This window comes from Mus musculus, chromosome 2, assembly GCF_000001635.26.
Source record: "Mus musculus strain C57BL/6J chromosome 2, GRCm38.p6 C57BL/6J".
In the NCBI taxonomy this organism is placed as follows: Eukaryota; Metazoa; Chordata; class Mammalia; order Rodentia; family Muridae; genus Mus; species Mus musculus.
The window spans coordinates 22,754,505-22,776,059 of NC_000068.7; the positions used below are offsets into that span (position 1 = coordinate 22,754,505).

General features: G+C 44.0%; 1 protein-coding gene across 4 annotated transcripts in view; it reads left to right on the top strand.

Annotated features, from left to right (window-relative positions):
• Positions 1–1,466: 1,466 nt before the first annotated feature.
• Positions 1,467–21,555, top strand: part of Apbb1ip (amyloid beta (A4) precursor protein-binding, family B, member 1 interacting protein) — a 119,683-nt gene continuing 99,594 nt past the window's right edge. The window contains exons 1-4 of one of the 4 annotated variants that reach the window (XM_006498186.3): positions 1,467–1,539; positions 7,406–7,869; positions 8,887–9,103; positions 19,760–20,017. The gene's annotated coding sequence lies outside the window, so the exon portion shown is untranslated. Of the gene's footprint in view, positions 1,540–7,405; positions 7,870–8,886; positions 9,104–19,759; positions 20,018–21,555 lie in introns of those variants that run through there. The other 3 variants (XM_011239139.3, XM_030251888.1, NM_019456.2) reach the window with 3 other exon arrangements.

Sequence of the window (21,555 nt, forward strand, 5' to 3'; positions counted from 1 at the left end):
TGGTCCTTGGCTCTCTGATGAGAAAGGCTCTGCAAAAGTCTCCCAGAATTTGCTTATCTCAGACTCTCTCTCTTTTGTGAACATTGTCTTTAGACCATAAAACTTATTCCTATGAACCTTTGTACTTTCTCTAACCGACTTCTGTGTAATCTTAGAGCTAGGCCCATCCTGACACTCACAGTCAATATGCTTACTTCAGTCAAGCTCCCTAGATCCTAAGAGTCTGGTAATATTGAAATATACTCAGTTGGAAGCCACTCCATAATAAGCTAGTTCCCACAGTATTAAATACATAAAAAAATGAAGTGCTATATTAAAGCTACTAAGAAACCAAGTGTAGTAGTGAACACCTTTATTCCAGCATTCAAGAGGCATAAGCTTGTAAATCTCTGTTCAAAGTTCCAAGTTCTAAGCTACCCTGGTCTACATAGCAAGTTCCAAACCATCCAGGGTTACATAGTAAAGCCTATCCAGAGAAATAGTAATTATGACTTAGTAATTAGTAATCATGACTTATAAATAAAGATTCTGTGAAGGAACCCTACTACAAACACATCTTATATTCCTATTTTAAAACTTTACAGTTTTAGTGACTTCAACGTTCACATAATGAGTTTGCTCTTGTTTTCTTGCCAATGGGAACGATGGTAGACATGCTGCCTCTTAGAGTAAATCCCACACAGGACCAAAGGCATCAGCTGCAGTGAGCTTAAGAATCGGCCTCATGGTGTCATGAGTTGTGGAGGTGATGCTACCCTTTGCCCCTTCCCACCTTTGGCATTCTGGAGAGCTGGACCCTGGAGTCATGAGAGGAGGTCAGCTGGCCCTACCCCTCAATGACTCAGGAACTATGCTGGCCCTGGTGGAGGAGGTGAAAGGTGGGAAGGACAGAGGTTTGAAGGGCAGGGGAGTGTTGAGGAGGGTGGAGATGGGGTTTGGGAGTGAGGGAGCAGAAAGTGGAAGGATTAGCCCCACCACTCTCCTGGCTCTGAGGTGATATCGGTGCAAGGTGGGGAGGGGTTGACCACCCCCTCACTTCTGCAGCCATCTATGGTAGTTGGGAGAGCTGGCCCCCTGCACTTCGACAGGGCAACACGGTGGAGTTGGCCTTGATGGTGAAGGCACAGGTGAGCCAGCCCCTTACAGTTGCAGCACTTGGGAGAGTGGGCACGCCCTTGACTGGGCAGCAGAGTGGAACTGACTCTGGAGGCATGGGTCTAGCCTAAGCAGTGCGAGAGAGTCACCTGGCTGTTATGGATAAGGGAACAAGCTAACCAGCTCAGCTATCACCCAGGCCCAGATCCAGCGCTCTGAGTTGGCCTACCCCAACGTCTATATCATATGAGAATGGTTGGGACATGTGATAGGGCCTGCTGATCCAAAGCTGCAGGATCTCCATGACACAGGGTAACAACAGAATAACTGGGAGGAATCTCAGTGAGGATCCATATTGATGATGTCACAGAAGCCAGAGATATGGAACCAGACCAATGACTGACTGCAATGAACATTGGCAAGTGAAGATGTGTGGGGAGAGAGGTATATACTGTGGGACACACTGTGACATACCACAGCTTCTATGATGAGATGTTGTCTATGCTTTGTTGTTGGTGGTGGTGGTGGTCGTGGTGGTCTTATGTGTGTGTGTGTTTTTATTAGGGGGGAGATTGTAAGGGGAGGGCAGAGATGAGGGGATAGGGAGATGAGCAGGACTGGAGTGTATTATGTGAAACTCACAAAGAATCAATAAGAATTTAAAAAATCAGCTTCACAGATCAGAAGCCCCATCTGCCTGCCCCTCAACTCCAACTCAAGGCTGCAGTCACACACAGACTCTCTCTTTCTCATCTGTTGGGAACTAAAATGGGGGCCTTGGGGAAGAGGGGGGAGGAAAAACCCATGCCCCGCCAGAGTTTTACCTAGTCTCTGATCTGTCAGGCATGGGAGAGAGAGCTACCATACACTTTCCACTCAGCCCTGGGTGGGCATTCAAGCCTCTGACCCACTCTTCAGGGGGTGGTCAAGGGGCAGCCCTACCTACTCCTGAGCTACTTTGCAAAAGCCACCAGGGTTATAGGAGAGAGGGATGAGGGAAGAGAGGTTCCCAACACTGACAAGAGTGAGTGCAGCGGATCTTGGTGAGCAGAGACTCTCTATGGTTTTAGAGCTTTATTATAGAAATGCAGGGGTAAAGACAGAAGAGAGAGAGAGAGAGAGAGAGAGAGAGAGAGAGAGAGAGAGAGAGGAGAGAGGAGAGAGGAGAGAGGGGGAGGGGGAGAGGGAGGGGGAGAGGGAGAGAGAGGGGAAGAGGGAGAGAGGGGAAGAGAGAGGGGAAGAGAGGGGGAGAGGGGAAGAGAGAGCAGGAGAGTGGGGAGAGGGGGAGAGGAGGAAGGGGAGAGGGGGAAGAGGAGAGGGAAAAAGGGAGAGGGGAGAGGGGGAGAGAGAGGGAGAGAGGGGGAGAGAGGGAGGGGGAGAGGGGGAAGGGGAAAGGGGGAAAGGGAGGGAGAGAGGGGGAGAGGGGGAGAGAAGAGAGAGGGGGAGAGGGGGAGAGAGAAGGGGAGGAAAGAAAGGTAGAGGAAACTTCTGTAGATGCTTTATAAAAAAATTAAGATTAACCCATATGCAATTCTAAGACCTTCAGCAGATGCATAAACGTGCAGCTGGTATGAAGACCCTATTAGTATACATTTCCTGTGAATTCACATCTCTGAAAAAATTCAACTTATAAGTCAGGCACCTTAAAATATTAATAGTAATAACTAAACGTAGAATAGTTATAACAGTGTTATGTAACAAAATTACCACTAGTGTACTTTGAGGTCATTGTTAGTAAAAATGAAGGTTACCTGAACACAAGCAGAGTGATGCTGCAACAGTTGACCTAATAACCAACATGGCTGCTCAGTGATTAGGCGGTGTACACCTGCCCGTTGTTCATCCATTGTTCATGGATGTGTTGAACAAAGGCTCTACTCCCAAGAGGGAAGCAGAGGAAACGACCTATTAATGTTCAAAGGGAGTGACAGGTCACCTGGACATAAAGATGATACTTTGAGAGAGATGGAGGGGAAGGGGAAGGAAGCTAAACTTTGCTCCACTGTCTTAGGGTTTTTTATTCCTGCACAAATATCATGACCAAGAAGCAAGTTGGGGAGGAAATGGTTTATTCAGCTTACACTTCCGTACTACTGTTCATCACCAAAGGAAGTCAGGACTGGAACTCAGGCAGGTCAGGAAGCAGGAGCTGATGCAGAGGCCATGGAGGGATGTTACTTACTGTCTTGCTTCCCCTGGCTTGCTCAGCCTGCTCTCTTATAAAACTAAGACTACTAGACCAGAGATGGCACCATCCATAAGGGACCTTTTCCCCTTGATCACTAATTGAGAAAATGCCTTACAGCTGGATCTCATGGAGGCATTTCCTCAACTGAAGCTCCTTTCTCTGTGATAACTCCAGCTGTGTCAAGTTGACACAAAACTAGCCAGTACACTCTACTCAAGTGGCTCCTCACCTGGAACCTTAAAAGGTGGGGTCTCATTCAAATGACAAGCCAAGTAGCCTGGATGAAGAGACTGACAGTCCCACCCTCAGGCCAAACCTGTAGCTCACACAAATGTCCAAATACAGTAAGTTTTGGAGGACAGTGATTCCTCTAGCAAAGGGATGATCAACTGTGATGATGAATTCCATCTTGTCCCTGGCTATGACACAGAGTGAATGCGGGAGTGCAGTCTTAAAGAGGATCTACATTATGGAGCAATCCCAAATTAAGGAGCCTGAATTCAACTTGCCACATCCCTTGGGGAGGAGGTCTGCACAGCCCTGGGATGCATTTGGAAAAGCAAAAGGAACAAATGCCAGAGGCTCAGTTCAGGATGTGAAGTATATAGGGCAATGCACCTCTCCTAGTGGTAGAAGCGGACCTCCTCAACTGGAAGAAGTCTAGCGTTTGACAGCTCTTCATCTGTTGAAGCCACCTATCTGCTGTGAGGTTCTCTGCAGTACAGTGTAAACACCCGGAAGCTCCCATGGGGTGCTTTTCCTCCACAGACATATCTATTCACCACCCCATTAGCAGGATGACTAATGTTTAGGGGATTTTGAAAATATTAAGACAGGTCTGCCTTATACAGATTCGGTTGCTTGGTCAACTCCCAATGCATTAAGAGATACCCCTACTCCCCAAGTTAGAACTGGGATATGAACTATCCCAGGAGAGTTAGAAGGACATGGCTGACCACAAACTGCAAAACTAAATGTGACCAGCAGAGGTCACGAGTATGCAAAGACGAGATGCTACTAAAGGGAGCACAGCTCTGGTGAACTGGGAAAAATAGAGTACAGGACCAATAAATAAACCCACAGAGCAGTAGCTGGCTAATCTTTGACAAGAGTATGAAAATCATACACTGGAAAAGAAGACAGCCTCTTCTTTACATTACATGTGAGACCATAACATGTATAGAAAGAAACACTTCAAAATACCAGCACAGGAGAGGACGTTATGAAAAGGGCCCCATTAATACTGGAAATAATAATCCATGAATTGACAAATGGGAACGCTTGGAATTATAAAGCCTCTGCCCCACAAAGGAATCTGTCACCAATGTGAAGACAGCCTGCATAGGTGCTGGTAGGGGAACACTTGCTAACTGTGCACATCAAATAGAGGACTGAAATCTAGACTACCTATGGGGCTGTAAAACTTAAAACCAAGAGACAAATCGTCTAATCGGTACATGGCAAGATGAACTGCCTAGGCAGTATCAGAAAAATAAATGCAAATGGCCAATAAATATTCAAAAATGCTTGCAGCAATCGGTGCCAGATCAATTGCTCTAAATCCTATATCTGAAGTACGTGGTGTCTTCAACAATAGAATCTTCCCTTCGGGTTCTAGAATGAACCAAGGGCATAAGCAATAGCCTTCATTGTTTGGAGATGAATTGCATTCACTTGACCAACCACTAGAAGAAAAATTTTCCATTAAAACCTACTATCGCCTAAAACTCTCCTAAACCAGTATAATTTCTAACTCCATTCTAAAACCTTATCCTTATATCCATGGATAAAGGCAGCTCTTGTCCCTCTTCAAAAAATAGTTTTTATTTTTCCTACAATAGATGGAGACTACTACAGAAATCCTAAAGTAGCCAAACTGCAAAGAATAGTGTGTGTGTGTGTGTGTGTATGTATGTGTATATATATATGAATGATGCATCACATAAGAAGGTGGGGGAAAGACTGTAAAGGCAGAGGGACAGAATATCTGCTGAGAGATGGTGCCTTAAATCTACAAAGGAAAGCTGCACTCAGGAATTATAGGTTCAAAGATATGTTTACCTAAACAAGACCTGCTTGGTGACAATACCATAGGACATGCCAACACAGATGGGGGGGGGGGTCTCATTCCTAAATGAAAAGTTACAGGCAGTAACAGTCAGTCTTCTCCAAGAGTGAGTCACTGATAGGTTACCCACTTGCGAGTGGCTATCCCTAAACGCATGTACATACAAGCAACACCAAACAGACTCAGCAGGTTACATATTACAAATAGAATAATTAAGGCAAGGCCATGAACTTAAGAGAGAGTAGTGGTGGGGATATGGGATGAGTTGGAGGAGGGAGGAGTGACTACTGTACTAATGTATAAAATTCTCAAATAAATAAAATGTTTTTCTTAAAAAAAAAAAAAAGAGTTCTTAGCCTTAAATGCTCAGTGATTCTTTATGTGTTGTAAAAATTGGCCCAGAAAAGAAAGTTTCTTGTTCAAAAGAAATTACCAATCAGGAATAGTACTTAACAGCAATTGAAAATTAAAAGCTTCTGTCTGATAAAAAAAAGGAAGGGAGGGAGGGAGGGAGGGAGGGAGGGAGGGAGGGAGGAAGGAAGGAAGGAAGGAAGGAAGGAAGGAAGGAAGGAAGGAAGGAAGGAAGGAAGGTAGGAAGAAAGGAAGGGATGGAAAGCTGCCCCAATGCCTAGCCGTTGGGGAAATGTAAATTAAAACTAATTTTGGATTCTAGCTCATTCCAGTCAGAATAATCATCATCTAGAGAAAACAGACAACAGATCCTGGTGTGGGTGTGGGAAAGGAGTCTTTTACACGGTTAGGAAATGCAGCTCCTAGGGAAATCAGGACAGAGTTTAAAAACACAACCCTGGTGCCAGAACTGTCATAAAACCCAGCTGTATCACTCAGCAATATCTTCCCAAAGAACTATAAATCAATATACTGCAGAGACATTTATGTATTTATTTTATAGCTGCATCAATGGGTAAAGAAATATGTTATAAGTACAAAATAAAAGTTTATTTAGCTGTAAAGAAAGACAAAATTTGCAGAAAAATAAATGTTAATTACTATGTTATGCACAATAAGCCAGACTCAGAAAGACAAACACTGCAGATTTCATCTCCTATGCAGATTTAAGTGTGTGTGTGTGTGTGTGTGTGTGTGTGTGTGTGTGTGTGTGTGTGTGTGTGAAAAGAGAGAGAGAAAGAGAGGTAAGTAGAAAGAGAACATGGAAGGGAAAGAGCTTTAAGAGTGGAAGGCATAAAGGGGAGGGTAGTTGGGATATATATGATATGAAAGCAGAAAGAGACTATCTCGTGTGGGGGCGACCAGAAAGAGGGCACTGGGGGAGATAGCAGTAGGGGAGGGAAGTAAATATAGTATAATATTTCTATCTCTATCTCTCTCGTACACACACACACACACACACACATACACACACTGTCAACTCAAAATGGTTAAATACCTTAATTTCAGACCTGAAGACACTGGCCAAAACCTTTATCAGCTTTGTCATCTCCCATGCAAATGCACTCGTCCCACACGTTTGCAAAGTTCTTCCCTGAATCATTTCCTTCCCTCTCGGCTGATACTATGTGTGGGGGTAGAGGACGGTGAAAGGCTAAGGCCCTGCTCTTGGCCTTGAAGTATCAGGAAAGTAGAGGCACATTCATCAGGCCAGTGAGCTCACCCCCTCAACAGGAAGCACTCTGGGACTGTCTGGGACTGTCCCTGGTCATTCTATATGTCTGTCTCTGGGAAATGGACTCTCACCCACAGAGAAGCCAGTACCAAGTTGATGTGTGTCTACCGTCTACTAAGGGGGAGTTCTTGCACATTCCAAGAGCTCATTTCATCTTTACTGTCTTCCTTCAAGTTGGGTCAGTCACCTGCATTAATTAAAGAAATCAGCCAGACAATCAGATAACTCAACTCAGGTTTTTTTGGCTTTCGTGCTTCGATAACCAAGCAGAGGCCATCTTTTCTGTCTTCTTTGTCTTTGTCCATTCATTTTCACTTTTGGTCTGGATTCCTCCTGGTACCTGACATGGGGGCTAGTTTCCCAGGTTGTGGTACCAGGGATTGGTTCCTAAATGCCTTTTCCTTCCTAGGTACACCATCCAAGTATAAGGCCTTTGAGCTGCACCTGAAGAAGTCTCCTGCTTAGTACATCATGACTTCCATCGCCTCCTCTGTCATATTTGTCACATCTGTTCGTCATTGGTTTCCAATTGTGCTCATCATCATCATGGGTTTTCTCCCCTCTGCCATCAAGGAACCCCAGATTAGGTCTCTGAAAATCCTTCTGGTTATTCGTGGTCTCAAGGTTAAGACTCACGACCTGGACCAATTTTTGGAGGAGACTGCTATATTGGCTCCCTGGATATCCCCAGAGAACATGTGGGACCCTGACCTCTGGATGTGTGTTCTCTTCCTTGCCTAAAAGCACGAGATAGAGTCTGGAATTATCCCTCCATTATTCTTTGTCTTCATCCTCCTTGCAGTCATCACCAGTCTTAAGAATTCTTTCGCAGAGGAAGTAGTGGCTGCCCCTAACAAACACTGCCAGAATCAGGTTAATATTCACCTTTCCATTACTGACCCCACCCCCACTTACTCTGGGCAAGCAGGTTGATTTTATCGATGAGAGCTCCAGTCTTCAGGCACCAAGTCAGCTGCTGCCCAAGGTCCCTTGCTCACTAGCCCTTCTGCTCTGGCCATATAGGAGGTACCACCAGCTTACCCCCCAATGTGATGTAGGGGGACTTTCATGTTACTCTAACTTATGGCACCATGTTAGGCTTCAGACGTCACATTTCCCTTGCTGATTACAAATCACCAGAAGATTCCCCCAAGTATACCACATCAACCCCTGCCTCGCTTTCCAAGGGTCCCTCACGTGCTCACTTCCATTGGACTTCCTATCCCTTGGGAGCACTACCAGCCTGCACTAGTAATTCCAACATGAGGTTGACATTGGGCAAATCAAGGTTATCTTGATCAGTTCCCAAAAAAACTTTTTAAAAATTGGCACCTATGCCCATTGGTGCTTCTCACTGAGTGGTCCAATTTACACCTCTTTTCCTCAAATCTTTGCTTCTGTTTGTGAATGAGCTCAATCACCAAGAAATTAGGGTAGAGATGGTCAATATTGTCCACAACATAATTACACTTAGGACATCTATTATTATCCTCCAAATTCTGATGAATACACTTGTAGCAAAAGCTGTAGCCACATTTTGTCATGTATGGCTCCACAATCATATCAAAGCAGATGGGGCTGTGTGATGAAGAGGTATAGAATTCATCGGGGTCTACCCAATATTATCACTTGCCATGTGGAGGTTTACCTCATATGATTTTTTCAATATTACTCCTTATGTTAACAAGGATCCCATTAGATTTTGATATGACACTATTATGAGCAATTGGGATTTATGTGGCCCCTCTAATTGTCTTGATTTATGCTCCATTACTCTCCTAAAGGGTGGTGGTCTCTTTAATGGAACAATATTAAGAGGCTGTTTGACCCCTCATGGATAGCCACTTATGCTATGATGGGAGGGATGGTCATATTAATAATTATTTTAAGTGTCTCACACAGCATATCTCCGGGCAGCATTCCATAAATAAGGCAACCCTCCAGGTGCTGATGGCTCTCGAAAATTCCAATTGTGGCTTCCCAAGGAAGTGATCAAAGCCTGGATGGCAGAGATGTGTGAGACCACCATATCGGCTGTTCCTTGTCTCCCCCTTGTGTGACATGCCTCCAGAATGATATCGCTTTGAGGGCTGATAGTCAATGACAGGTAAGATCCTGGAAGACAGGACAGCCTAAGATAGTTATGGTCCAGTATACTGGGAATCATCCAAGGTGGGGTCAACAATTTTGAGGCAATGGCATTCCAGATACAACTAGGCTGTCAAATCTAAAAACAAAAGGGTGGATGTGTAGCAGGAACAGCAGGGCTGCCTCTATGTAAACACTGGGGGCCATGCAGCTGCAGAAGCATCTCCTGCAGGAGGACCTAATTGAGGACTGCCTGTGATATCAGCATTCCTGCAGGAAGACCGGATTGAGAACTGCCTGAGAGAGCAATGATTGCTGGTGCAAATAATGCCAGCCAATCAGGAACTGCTGTTTAGAATAGTTACTTTCTTGGGACCAATGGGAATGTGGGTGGAGGGTATTAAAGGAGCTTGCAGCAGTGCTCAGATGAGCTTGCTGCAGCATTCTCACTTGCTCCCAGAGCCTGTGTCATTGACTCTGTGCCCCCAAGCCCCCAAAGCAGGTAGGGTTGAGCTGAGAGCTGTTCAGGGCACAGGCAACATATAGTTATTGGATATTTGTAGTTTTTCTTTTTAGGATAGTAAGAGGCCATTTTTAATAATACAACTTCCAATTTCAAAAACTGTAGCCTTAAATATATGCTAAATATCCCAAATATTCTACCTGTGTACCAATATAAAGCTTTGGACTTTAACTAATTTGAGGATATAAAAACCCTGAATTATTTAAAGCTTTAGAGGTTCAAATTTTAAAAGTTTATTCTTAAAATTAAAAAGACATAAGCTTGATATAAAATCTTTAGTGTGTGTGTGTGTGTGCGCGTGTGTGTGTTTCATCTAGTATCTTCTCCAATGAATCACAAAACAATGGTTTAGTCTGCTATACCAACACTAGGGAGACTGAGACAGGATCTTGTCACTTTGAGACCAACCTGGGCCTCACAAAATAGGCACAATGACAAAGATTCAGAATCAGGCATCCACACATATATAAGTAAGCCTGTATAGTAGCATAGCTAATAATAAACAGACACTCAAGAAATTATAGATATTATGGGTATAAGACCCAGATTTTTAAAATTATGATTAATTATGATTAATATGTTTAAAAATCTGATAAAAATGGACACTACAGAGAACCAAAACATTTTAATAGTCAAATCTGAATTCTATAATAGAAATTATGGAGTAAACCAATCATGCTTAGCAGCTCAACATAACAAAGTGAGACCGGAAAAAAAGATCAAAGCACCAGGAGAAAGAAAAATGATTAAAATTATTTTTAAAAGATGCCTGAGACATAGTTATCACACAGAAAAATGCATTGTGCATACACACAATTAGGATCTCAGAAGAAGAATGGGGCAAACACCTTTTTTAATGAGATAAAAGCTGAAATTTTATGTAACTGACAATTTTTTTTTTTAAAGCCAAACTGCACACTCATGTTTCTCACTGAGACAAGCAGGTCACACCACATTGGCTCTCACTGTCAAACACACTAAGCCTGGGGGCCTCTGTGATCTGCTCTCTCTTCTCCTGTCTCAGTAATTATCAGTCCCAGTGGTCCTCACCCTCCGAGCATCTGCACTCCCTGAGAATTATGTAGGGAGAATTTTACAGATCTCCAAGTCCTCCTCCACCCACCTGATCTGGTTTAGCTGAACTGCACACGGGGAGCCGAGCATCTGTTAGTTTTGAAAAGCTCCCATGAAGGCTGTAATGTGCAACTCTGAGAACCGTGTACAGCAGCTCTGTTTGGACCAGGGGAGCTCAACTCTGAAAAGAACTAGGAACCTAGCATTGCGCCCAAATTCTACACTTCAGGCTTACCAACCAGAGCTGCTGTTTGTATTGCTGCTGCTGTTAGTCAGCCACTGTTGGCTCTTTATTCCCATCCTTTATCTGGAGTAGAGTCTAAGAAGGAAAGAAAAATGGGTCTTTTATTAACTCTGAAAACCCCAGAAATCTGTTGACCAAAAATCTGAACAATGATTCCTTTGATATCAAAAGCAAGTGCCGTCTGACATGTTGGTCCTTGGTCTAGGCCTGCACTATGTTTTAAGGTTTTAATTAGTGTATGTCTGAAAGTCACAACTATGAAGAGTCAGAAGGCCTTTGTCAACCGCATCATATTGAAACCCAAGGACATCCTTGTCTGTGTGAGCTTCGAGTTTCTCTCCATTGAGTTTTCATTGCTTTTCCCATGTCAGAAATCAACTATAAATTTAGTAACTTAACTGGCTATGAACTAGGAAAGGCTTCAGATTGATTCAGTTGAGACAGATCTACTAAGAAGTGGGCTACCATTAAGCAGAGCCTACCACAAACACCACCTGGGCACCACGAGGAAGATTACCTCATAACGCAGACTGAGGAGCTAAATAATAGCAGAAAGGCACTGACAAAATGAGTGGCAGCCATGGCCCCTTGGCAAAAACACAGCAGCATTCATTAGGCCCAGATGTCACTGAGTGAAGGTTATAAAGTGGATAAGGACTATGGAAAGAGATTATCTAGGGATATAGAATTCCGAGTAGATAAGAAGAGTAACTAAAGATGTCTGTTGTATAGCATGGTGACTGAAATTGGTAATAATATATGGTGAACTTTAAAATCTATGATGTTGCAACTAGCATTCGGCACCATGTACATCATAAACATAATTTCATCTACCAAAAGTTTTAAATAAGTAGGGAAACGGGCATCTATGGGCTGTAAATCATTTATTGCTTCCATAAAAGATTGAACAAAATCCTACAGACAGTTTTGTAAATTATAAGATCCTTTGTTAGAGATGGTCAAGGTGAACTGACCTGCTCCAACCTGTGCCATAGTGGACTTTAGTTCCAGTATAGTACTACAGAAAGAGTACCTGAAACTCCCTCTGTACATCCTTGTCAGCTTCTGTTTCTAGTCTCTACCCTGCCACTAAGAAAGTGTGCGACCCCGGAGACCCAGTAGATTAATCTGTAAGTGACCAAAGGCCCGTTTGCCATGCTCCCAGTCACTAAGCTCCTGACACAAAGTCCCAGATCCATAATTTTGTGGCCATCAGTCATGTGAGTTGTCCAGACTCCATACCCAGTTACCTGGCATCAGCCAGGTATGTTCCTCCCCACAGTTACCTGGCAACATCCAGGTAGGCCCAGCCCACTATAAAAGGAGCTGCTTGCCCCTCCTCTCCCTCTTGCTCATGCCTCTCTTACTCCTGCCCTCTTGCTCTTCCTCTCTCCCCATTACTTTCTCCCCTTTCTCCATATGCCCATGGCCAGCCTCTAAATCTCTACTCGTGTCTCTCTCTCTCTCTCTCTCTCTCTCTCTCTCTCTCTCTCTCTCTCTGCCTTTCTACAATGAACACCTTAAAACCATGAACTTCCTCTTCTCATGGGATTCCCCGTGCTGGAGCAATGGAGCAGGTCTTCCCTTAAAGAGTCGCACCTCCCACAAGAAGCCTCATAGCTTTCCCAGACAGTCTCCACCAACCCAACCCGCCCACTCATGCAAGCCACAGCTTTCCCCCTGCCCTTTCCCCTTAGGCCCCAGGCCAGAGCCCAACACTGGCCAACGCTGTTCTCAGCTCTTTCACAGCATTCAGTAGCCTCTGCGATGCCCAAGAGTGAGAACCTGCTGGTCTCGGCCTCCTTGTGGGCCGGGACCCCCAGCCGGCTTGCAGCAGGTCTGCGGGGACCTCCAATTGCTCCTTCCCCACCACTGGAGTGGGATCCAGCGGCTTCTCACAACCCAACGCCCACCTGGTGGCAGCTTGGGGTCCACTGTGCAGTCAGACTTCCTAAATCCCGCCTTGTCCAGTGGCTTGAGCCCTGGGCTGGATGCAGGTCCCCATTTTTAACCCACAAGAAAGAGCATTCGGAGATTCCCAGGTAAGAGGGGAAGGTTGGAAGGCACATAGTTCTAAAGAAAGCACAGAAAGGTTTACTTAGTAAATAAAGAGATCTTCTTCTATTATATACCAATATCACCCAAGGCAAAAACCACCCATTCTGAAGGGAAGATCTTTAAGACACAGGATGTTAAAGGAGCGATAGAACATTCCATCCAACAGAGAGCACCTTAAGCTCAGGGAGCAAACCATTCAAAGGCTTCAGGAAATCCCAGAAACTGAAAAGAATCACTAGACTCTCCCTCCCCAAAGGAGTAAGGACTGCTGAGAGACTGTCAATAAAGCCAATATGCCTAGAAGAGGCTCAGACCAGTCAAGTGGACTGGAAGAAGCTGAGGCACCAGCTGAACTGCCTAGAAAAGATATTCCCAAACTGTTGAGCTTGCTGGCAGGTTTCCAAGTTTTCATCAACTGGTACCTGTGCTGAGTGGTCTTTGGTGATGCAACTGTCTTTGAGTAATTTCTTCTGCTGTAAGAAACCCCTCACATATTTGTATAAGTAACCCCAATAAAACTCTTGAACTGTATGTTGAGGCCAATACTCCTTAGCAACAATTTGAATAGCTACTAAGTTCCTTATACAGATGGTCTTAGCTAATCTTCAGAGAAACCATATAGCCACATATGTGAGTAGAAATGCAATGATTTAACATGGTTTTTCATGATTTCTACCCAATGGCCTTCGTTTTAGTTTTGAAAGTAAATCATTCCAGTGTATTAAAAAAAATGGTTTTCAGGGCTGGAGAGATGGCTCAGTGGTTAAGAGTACTGACTGCTCTTCTGAAGGTCTTGAGTTCAAATCCCAGCAACCACATGATGGCTCACAACCATCCGTAATGAGATCTGATGCCCTCTTCTGGAGTGTCTGAAGACAGCTACAGTATCAGCTACAGTATACTTACATATAATAAATGAATAAATCTTTTTAAAAAATGGTTTTCAGTCCACGAGCCTATAGTACTACATTTATTTTGTCATCTACTCTTATGAGAAGAAAACTTTGACAAAAAGACTTACTTAAAATGATGTCTTTTACTTTTGTTACACACCTACATAAATATCAATTACTATAAAGATAGAAAGCTTAATTTGGAGATTTAATCAAAATTCTTTAGTACATTTATTTTTTTTTTCTGATTTTTCGAGACAGGGTTTCTCTGTATAGCCCTGGCTGTCCTGGAACTCACTCTGTATCCAGACTGGCCTCGAACTTAGAAATCTGCCTGCCTCTGCCTCCCAAGTGCTGGGATTAAAGATGTGTGCCACCACGCCCGGCTTCTTCAGTACATTTATAAACATATAATTGTGAGCTAGTGAGATGACTAAGCATGTAAATGTTCCTGTAGTTGACTTTAGTTTGATCACTGCAATGTACATGTAAGTCCCACAGGTTATCCTCTGATTTACACACACACACACACACTATAGATAGATAGATAGATAGATAGATAGATAGATAGATAGATAGATCATATTTTTATACAGCATATAAAATCTGTACAAAAACCAAATGAGTGAGACTCTAGCTTTGCCGTGACTATAATTTGGATAACTGTCTCTTCTCCACCCATGTGTTAAATGCTTGGCTTTCCATCCTGTGGCACTGTGAACCTTTAACAGGGAAGACCTAGAGGAATCTAGGTTACTGCTGCCCAACCCCATTTGTCCCCTTCTCCACTCTTCCAACCCTTCTCCCCACCTGTCTCTAGTTTGGACCCACCCCCTCTCTCTTACTTCCTTCCCTCTTCCCATACCCCTCTGCCCACTCCTCCTCCTCTTCCTTCCCCCTTCCTTCTCCTTCCTAGACACTAGAAGAGAAACACCTTTCCCAAGCACTCTGCTGGGATGAACTGCTTCATTGCAAGCCAGAGACAACAAATCCAAGAGAACACAACCTCTGAAACCATGAATCACAACACAACCTCAGATCTCTGAAACCATGAGTCACAATGAGCTTTTCCTCCTTTAAATGGATTTTCTCAGGTCTTTTGTCCCAACAAAGATACACTGATTAACACAGACCAATAAGAATAAACCTAGAGCAGAACGTGAGTAGGGAGACTGTGGACAACAGTGTTGGGGTCCTGGCAGATGATTCTTTCAGGTGTCCTGGCACTTGAGGGGGCCATCAAATTAGTAGTTGCCAGAATTAACCAAAATCTCTTTTCCTCCACATGTTCCTCCTCGTGTCTAAAGACCCTTTCCCAACTTCTTCCACTGCTCTGTGCACACATCTTGGTGTGAGCATGGTGAGGATGTCACAAGAAATCTGGGACCTAAGTGCCATGCCCTTGTCTTGTTCTTGTAAGCCTCAGAAGTTAGGAATATCCAGTAGAGATTATCCATAAGCACTTAAAATGAGGGAAACCCAGAAAACAGAGGTGTTGAGCTCTTCTCTCTTGCCAGCTGAGACTTCAAGGATGAGAGTGTCACTCAGGACAAACACCTTCATTCCCATCTGGCTTCTTTAGACAGAGCAATATCCTCCAAGCTCCCATAGCTGGATGATACAGTCACCTCCCTGGCAAGCTGAACAAATGGGCCAGAAAATGCTGCTCATAGTCGCCAAGGCACAGCATATTACAGGAGGGAGCCAGATGTTTCCTTTGTGTACCCAGAATATGGGAGGTAGAGTGCTGGGAGCTTTATACTAGGGAATGTCCTCGAGACCAGGGGAAAGGGCAGGGGACTTTATAGCCCTGCCCACTTAGAGTCAAATAGGAGACCATCATATCAGTATAAAACAGGGCCTTGGAAAGAATCAAATAAGATTCCCTTTAAAACAACAATGAAATGCATTTTAGAATTGAGATAAGAAAAAGCTGAAATAATGTGAAAGTATTAGTGGAAACTATTTTATCAAATACCATTTTATTGACCAACATAAGCCAGGAAAAAAAAAATGACAATTTGTTTTGTATCTTAGGAGAAAAACAAATTACAATTTGAAAGAAGAAAAATATTTCAATGTGGTTTTAATTAAAGATTTAACTTCAGTAATGAATTATTTTATCCTTTTAACCGGAAGCCATAGGCTGTAGATGAGCCAAGTAAACTTTCATTTGTTGTCTTAGGAACTCTGCTTGGTCAGGTGACTACACTAGGACCCACTTATATCACTGATGATAAATTTTAAAATGTCATCACAAGTTTTCCTTGTCAATAATTGTTCATACAGAATTTTCCATTTTGAACAGATTCCTTTTTCACTTTAAGCAAAGACTGGGAGGAAAAGATAGGAAAGGAGAAAGAGGGAATGAAAAATAAAGGGAGAGAGAGTATGAGAAGGAATGAAGGGCGATGGGAGCTTAGACTCAAGTGAGCTAGATAGGAGTTTCCTAGGTACACTCTTATTCTTAAAGCCAGAGTGTAGCTTACTGGTAGGTGTGCACAGTGGGCAGCCCTGAGTTTAGTTCCTAGCCCCAAAAGAAAGAAAACAAGAAAAGAAAGAAAGAAAGATGGGGAGTAAGAGGAAGAGAAGAGGTGAGGAAGAAGAGGAGAGGAGGAAGAAGAAACAAAAAAAGAAAAAAATGCTTTTTCCCAACAGTACTGAGGTACAGATGACATCCAGGAAGCTGCACATTCCAAACGTGTGATTTGTTCAGTTCTGACACACTCGTCCACCAGAGCCATGGCTGAACAGAGTTGGCCACTTCTATGTCTCCCTACCACCACCCCCACCACAGCCCTTCCTGTTCCCCAACTTCTTCACACAATGAGGTTGAGTTTTATTTTATATGATCACATAACGTCACACCATGTGTTCTATTTTATAGTATGGTGCCTTTCAGCAAATCAGGTTTTGTGTATATTCTGTGCTGGTAAGTAGCTTTTTCTCTTTGATGCAGACATGTCTCCATACAGAGGTGCCAAGACTGACCAAGCTTGACTTGCCTGGTAACTGTCATCCATCCTAACAGAGCATCTCCTCCAGATGCAGGTTTACCATCCCCCTCCCTCTATTCATGTCCAGTCACCACAGCCTCCTGCCAGCAGAGCCTGCAAACATCTTCCTCATGCATCCATTGCTTTGCATTTCCATGGCTACCAAACAAACAAACCCATGATAATTTCTTTCCCAACTTTCTTGGAAATCACCCTGTGTCCATTCTTTTCTTCATTTTAGCAATCCCCATGGTACAGCCAGGGTGATTTCTTTCTGAAACACAATCCCTCCATTGCAGTTCCAAGTCTGATTGAACATAGTTTTGTTATCCTTAGGATTTGAGGACAAATCTTTGACTTGATTAACTTGAGTGGTTCCTGTTTACCTTTCTATAGAGGCTGACCTCTGGGTTAGTTACCAGAGCTGCTAGTGACTCAGGTCACACTGTTTCTAAACCCTCTGGCAGTCCCCCATCTCCACCCAGAGCCCATCAGCAAATCACAGTTCCTACTGTTAGTACGCTATTGGAAGCTACCATTATTTTAATGTTAATATTTATTTTTCTCTTTGAGAAAAAAAAATCTCCTTAAGTACTCCAGGCTATACTTGAACATAGAACTCCCCTCTCGCTCCCCACCCCCACCTCTGTAACTCAACTAGTGCTGGGATTAGGGGCTTGAGCCACAAGTTGGGTTCAGCAACCACCATTTACAACCAACCGTTTCATCTGAAGTGTTGCCACAAACCAGTAAGGGTAAAGTTAAGTATAATTCATTCATATTCTTCTTCCTCCCTCTTCCCTCCATCCCTCTCTTCTCTCTCCTCTTCCTCCCACTCAACTGCTTTTCTAAGTGTTCCTTAAACCGTATGATGACTTCTAGAATAAATCAAAGAACGTACCCAGTTGTTATATTCCTACTACTATCTGTCCATTATTATTACAGTACAACCCGAAGTCCTCTGACTGACCACAGGTCCTACTTAATCCGGCTCTTGCTCACATTCTCCCCTCATCCTCTACCTCTGCCTGCCTCTTTCACCCTACTGCAACCCTGACATCTTATCTTTCTGCTCTTGGCTCAACACACCCCATTGATCATCTCTTGGGATGCTTTTCGAGCTTCTGAATGACTGGTCCTTATCATCAGAACTCTCTGACCATCTTTTCTCTTCGGGAGAATCGCTCTCCATCCTGTTGCTTGTTTTTGCTTTCTGTTGCTCTCAATGGCATCCCACCTCACTACATCAGCCTCTACAACCATCTTGTCATCGTGTCCTTCATAACCTCGTCTCTTTTCCATTCTCTTCTCGCCACCCAAGGCCATACTGTTACTAGTTTCCTTGATGTTTTTCCAGGCTCTTCAAGGGCTGTCCTAAATGAAGACTTTAGAGGTATCAACCTTTCTTTCTAGGATATTCTTGTGTAAAACTCCTAACATCATTGGATGGCTCCTTTCATTTAGGTCCGACTCAAATGCTGGTCATAAGGTTGATCTTTTTCCACAACTCCAATTGACATAGAAGCCCTATCAGCATAACCATTACTTTATACCGTCACCTTTTATTCTTTCTCAGCATGTTGACTATGCAGTGTATTAGCTGTTTTCTGTGGAGTAGGGTGTGCCATCCAGCAAAGCAGCAATCCTTTCTGTTACTGCTGTTTATGTTCTTCTTAGACAAACTATATATAGTCTCCCATTGAGTACTGGAACTATCTGAAATTAATTATATGTCTAATTTATATCTTCATGTCTCCACCATTTTGCCTTACAGTGAACCCTTAAAGACACAGCTGTGTAGAGGAAGAGAAATTAACTCAATCATCATTTAAAATCATAATTGATTTTAGTGGCTGTATTTTCAGATCTCCCTAAACACTTTCTCTCAGAGTGAGTCCCAGTCAATCTTGTGATATACAAGCTATGAACAAACAAAATCATAAGAACAAAACCAGAAAGTGATCTTGGTGGCACATGAGAGGCAGGAGGATCTCTATATGTTCGAAGCCAGCCTGATATACATTGTAAGTTCGAGGACAGCCAGTGTGACAATTACACTCTGACTTTAAAAAATAAAGATGTTGGAGGGACCACAGCCCATCATCAGAGTAGTCTCCACTGAGAACAGACACCTGCTGAGCCCTTCCTTTACCTCCACCCAGGGAAAGATCTACTCTGGCACAAAGGCCATCACACTGCACCACTTCTCTGTCCACCCTAACTGGAACGTCCCCTTCTGGGCTGGTCCAGGAAGTCTTAGACAATGGCAGATTGAGGAAGTGCAGCGAGGGTTGAGGTAAAGACATAGAAGGCTGTTGCAAAATAAGCTGGCCCCTTTACCCTTTGTGGAACTTAATAGATTGGGATTGATCCACACGATGTGAAAATAAACGGAAGACAGGCCTCAACAGAAGCAGAGGGTCCTTTTATTAAAACAGTGAAAGGAGGCAGTCTTGGGGGAAGTGGAGGCTGCGCAGATGCTCAGGGAGCTTGACGGTTTTGTGGGGCAGAAAAGGGAACTTACATCTGTTCCGCTCAAGTCTCAAAATTGTAACCAACGTAGGTTGATATTTAGATCTCCTTGGGAACTAACTGCCTGCAGGTGTTACTGACTGGTGAACTCTCTTGTAGGGAGTTTCTCAGCTAATCTGAGACTTTTAGTCCTGAGCACCCCTTGAGCACTAACCCTTCAGACTAGCATCTGGGCGTTAGTCTCAGACTCTTACAAAGAACACAAGACCCACACAGATGAGAGAAGGCTTTCTCTGACCTTAGGGCAGGAAGTGTTTTCTTCCAGGGGTGGACAGGGTTTGGAAAAAACAACCCGAACTTGCTAAACTTGCGGAGCCCTTTAGGCGGGGCTTGGTGTCTGTCTATTCTCCTCCAGGGCTTTGCTAGCTAGCACCTCCGTGCAAAGCCGAGAGTCTGCGCCGCCGGGTGGGCAGGGCTCAAAGCACTTCCTCCTCCCTGAGCCCACGTCCTCGCCTCGAGGCCGGTCCAGCCCAGAGGCGCCAACCACTCATCTCTGCTCATTCCGGTGCACTTAGGCTCAACCCGGCCCATCTCTGGCTCAGCCCCGCGCATCTCTGCACAGCCTCCTCGCATCTCTGCAAGCCCCCCTCGCACCCTCCTCCCAGCAGTCAAGGTAAGCGGCACCCTAGTCCTGCGCACGGGTTTGGGGTACTCAGGCTGCCACACTGCGTGTCCTATGGGGGTGGGGGAGACAACAGTTGTGGCACAGGTCCACGCACCGGCCACGTGAACACGCCCCCCCCCCCTTCCCCTGGCAGCCAGGAAGCTTCAGGTCCCCTGGGCACCTCTTGTGCTCTTGACCTGTGGCTCCCTCTTCTCCCCACTGCGTTTTGTTTTAACAGATTTTCTGCTTAAGAAATGTTACCAGGTCTCAGGGACCCCACATTAAATTGAGCTAATCTTGAAACAAAACATCCCCTGAGGCATTTTAGGGCACCTCACATTAAGTGGTAGTCTGAGGAGACTCATTTGAGAGTCAGAGGACACATAGCTCAAAGTGTTTCCCTTCATTTAAAACTTTAACTGCAGTTCTGCTTTTTGAAGCCTGTCTTTCCCTCTCAGTCTCCTTTTCTTTGTAAAAAATGTGGTAAGGATAAGTTTGAATACCAGACAAGGGTTTCCTAATTTAGTTTGGAGTGAAGATTCAGAAAATGCTTTATATATTGAAAGACAAGAATGCTCTTGTATACCACCACCACCACCACCACCACTGCCACCACCACCGCTAGAACCCCCAGTACAGGCCCCTCGCTCGGACTTTATCACGTGTACCTCTTCATTCCCCTTGGCGATGTATTTCTCAGCTTTCATACCAAGGTGCAGAGTGACATGTGCTCTCCTAGAGCGTCTCAGCATCTCTGTTCAAAGAGTAGTTTTGTGATGGGAACGCCGAGTAAAGGGGAAAACTGAGCAGACAAGAGGCTGTGGGTTTATCCTCCATACCGGCAGTGATATGGTGTGAACAAAAGCAAGTGCGCCAATCTGGGACTCCAAACTGAAACTTCAGAAAAGAAACTTTGGCTTTCATACTAAACCGAGGGTTTTGCCTTCTGGGCCTCCCTAAAATGGGAGCACGTGGGCCTGAAGAGGAATGCTGGCTAGCAAGATAGCAGAAGATAAGAAAAAGAGTCGCTTGTACCCAATGTCCTTCCAGGTGGTGTCTCCTGTCTGATCAGTGAACTCAGAGTCTAGCAAATGTAATGTCATCTTCAAACTATTAGCACTTAACTTGTAAATTCTTATAAATATTTGTGACCTTTCTGGTACTTGGTAGAGATTCCAGTTGTTGCTCTACATCTTTAGGATACTAGCACACAGAGATGAACTTAATTACATTATTTTAACCACACTGGAACTCGGGGATAAATGAGATTATACCACATAAGAATGGAGACACTAACAGTGCTCAGAAGGAATCCGGTGAATCACATGCTGCTTCAATCTTGTATTCAATTCCAGAGGGAAAAGGAGAATGTGCCAACAGACTTTGTTATAAGCTGAAATATAAACACTTTTGATGAGTTTTGTTTCTGAGACATTCCTCTTAAAAAGCAACGTAATTTCTGGTCCTTATGTAAGTTGCCAACATTCCATTGTATTGCATTTCAACAATCCTGAGTTACTAGTTTTTGAGAAATGCAACTTTGAAAT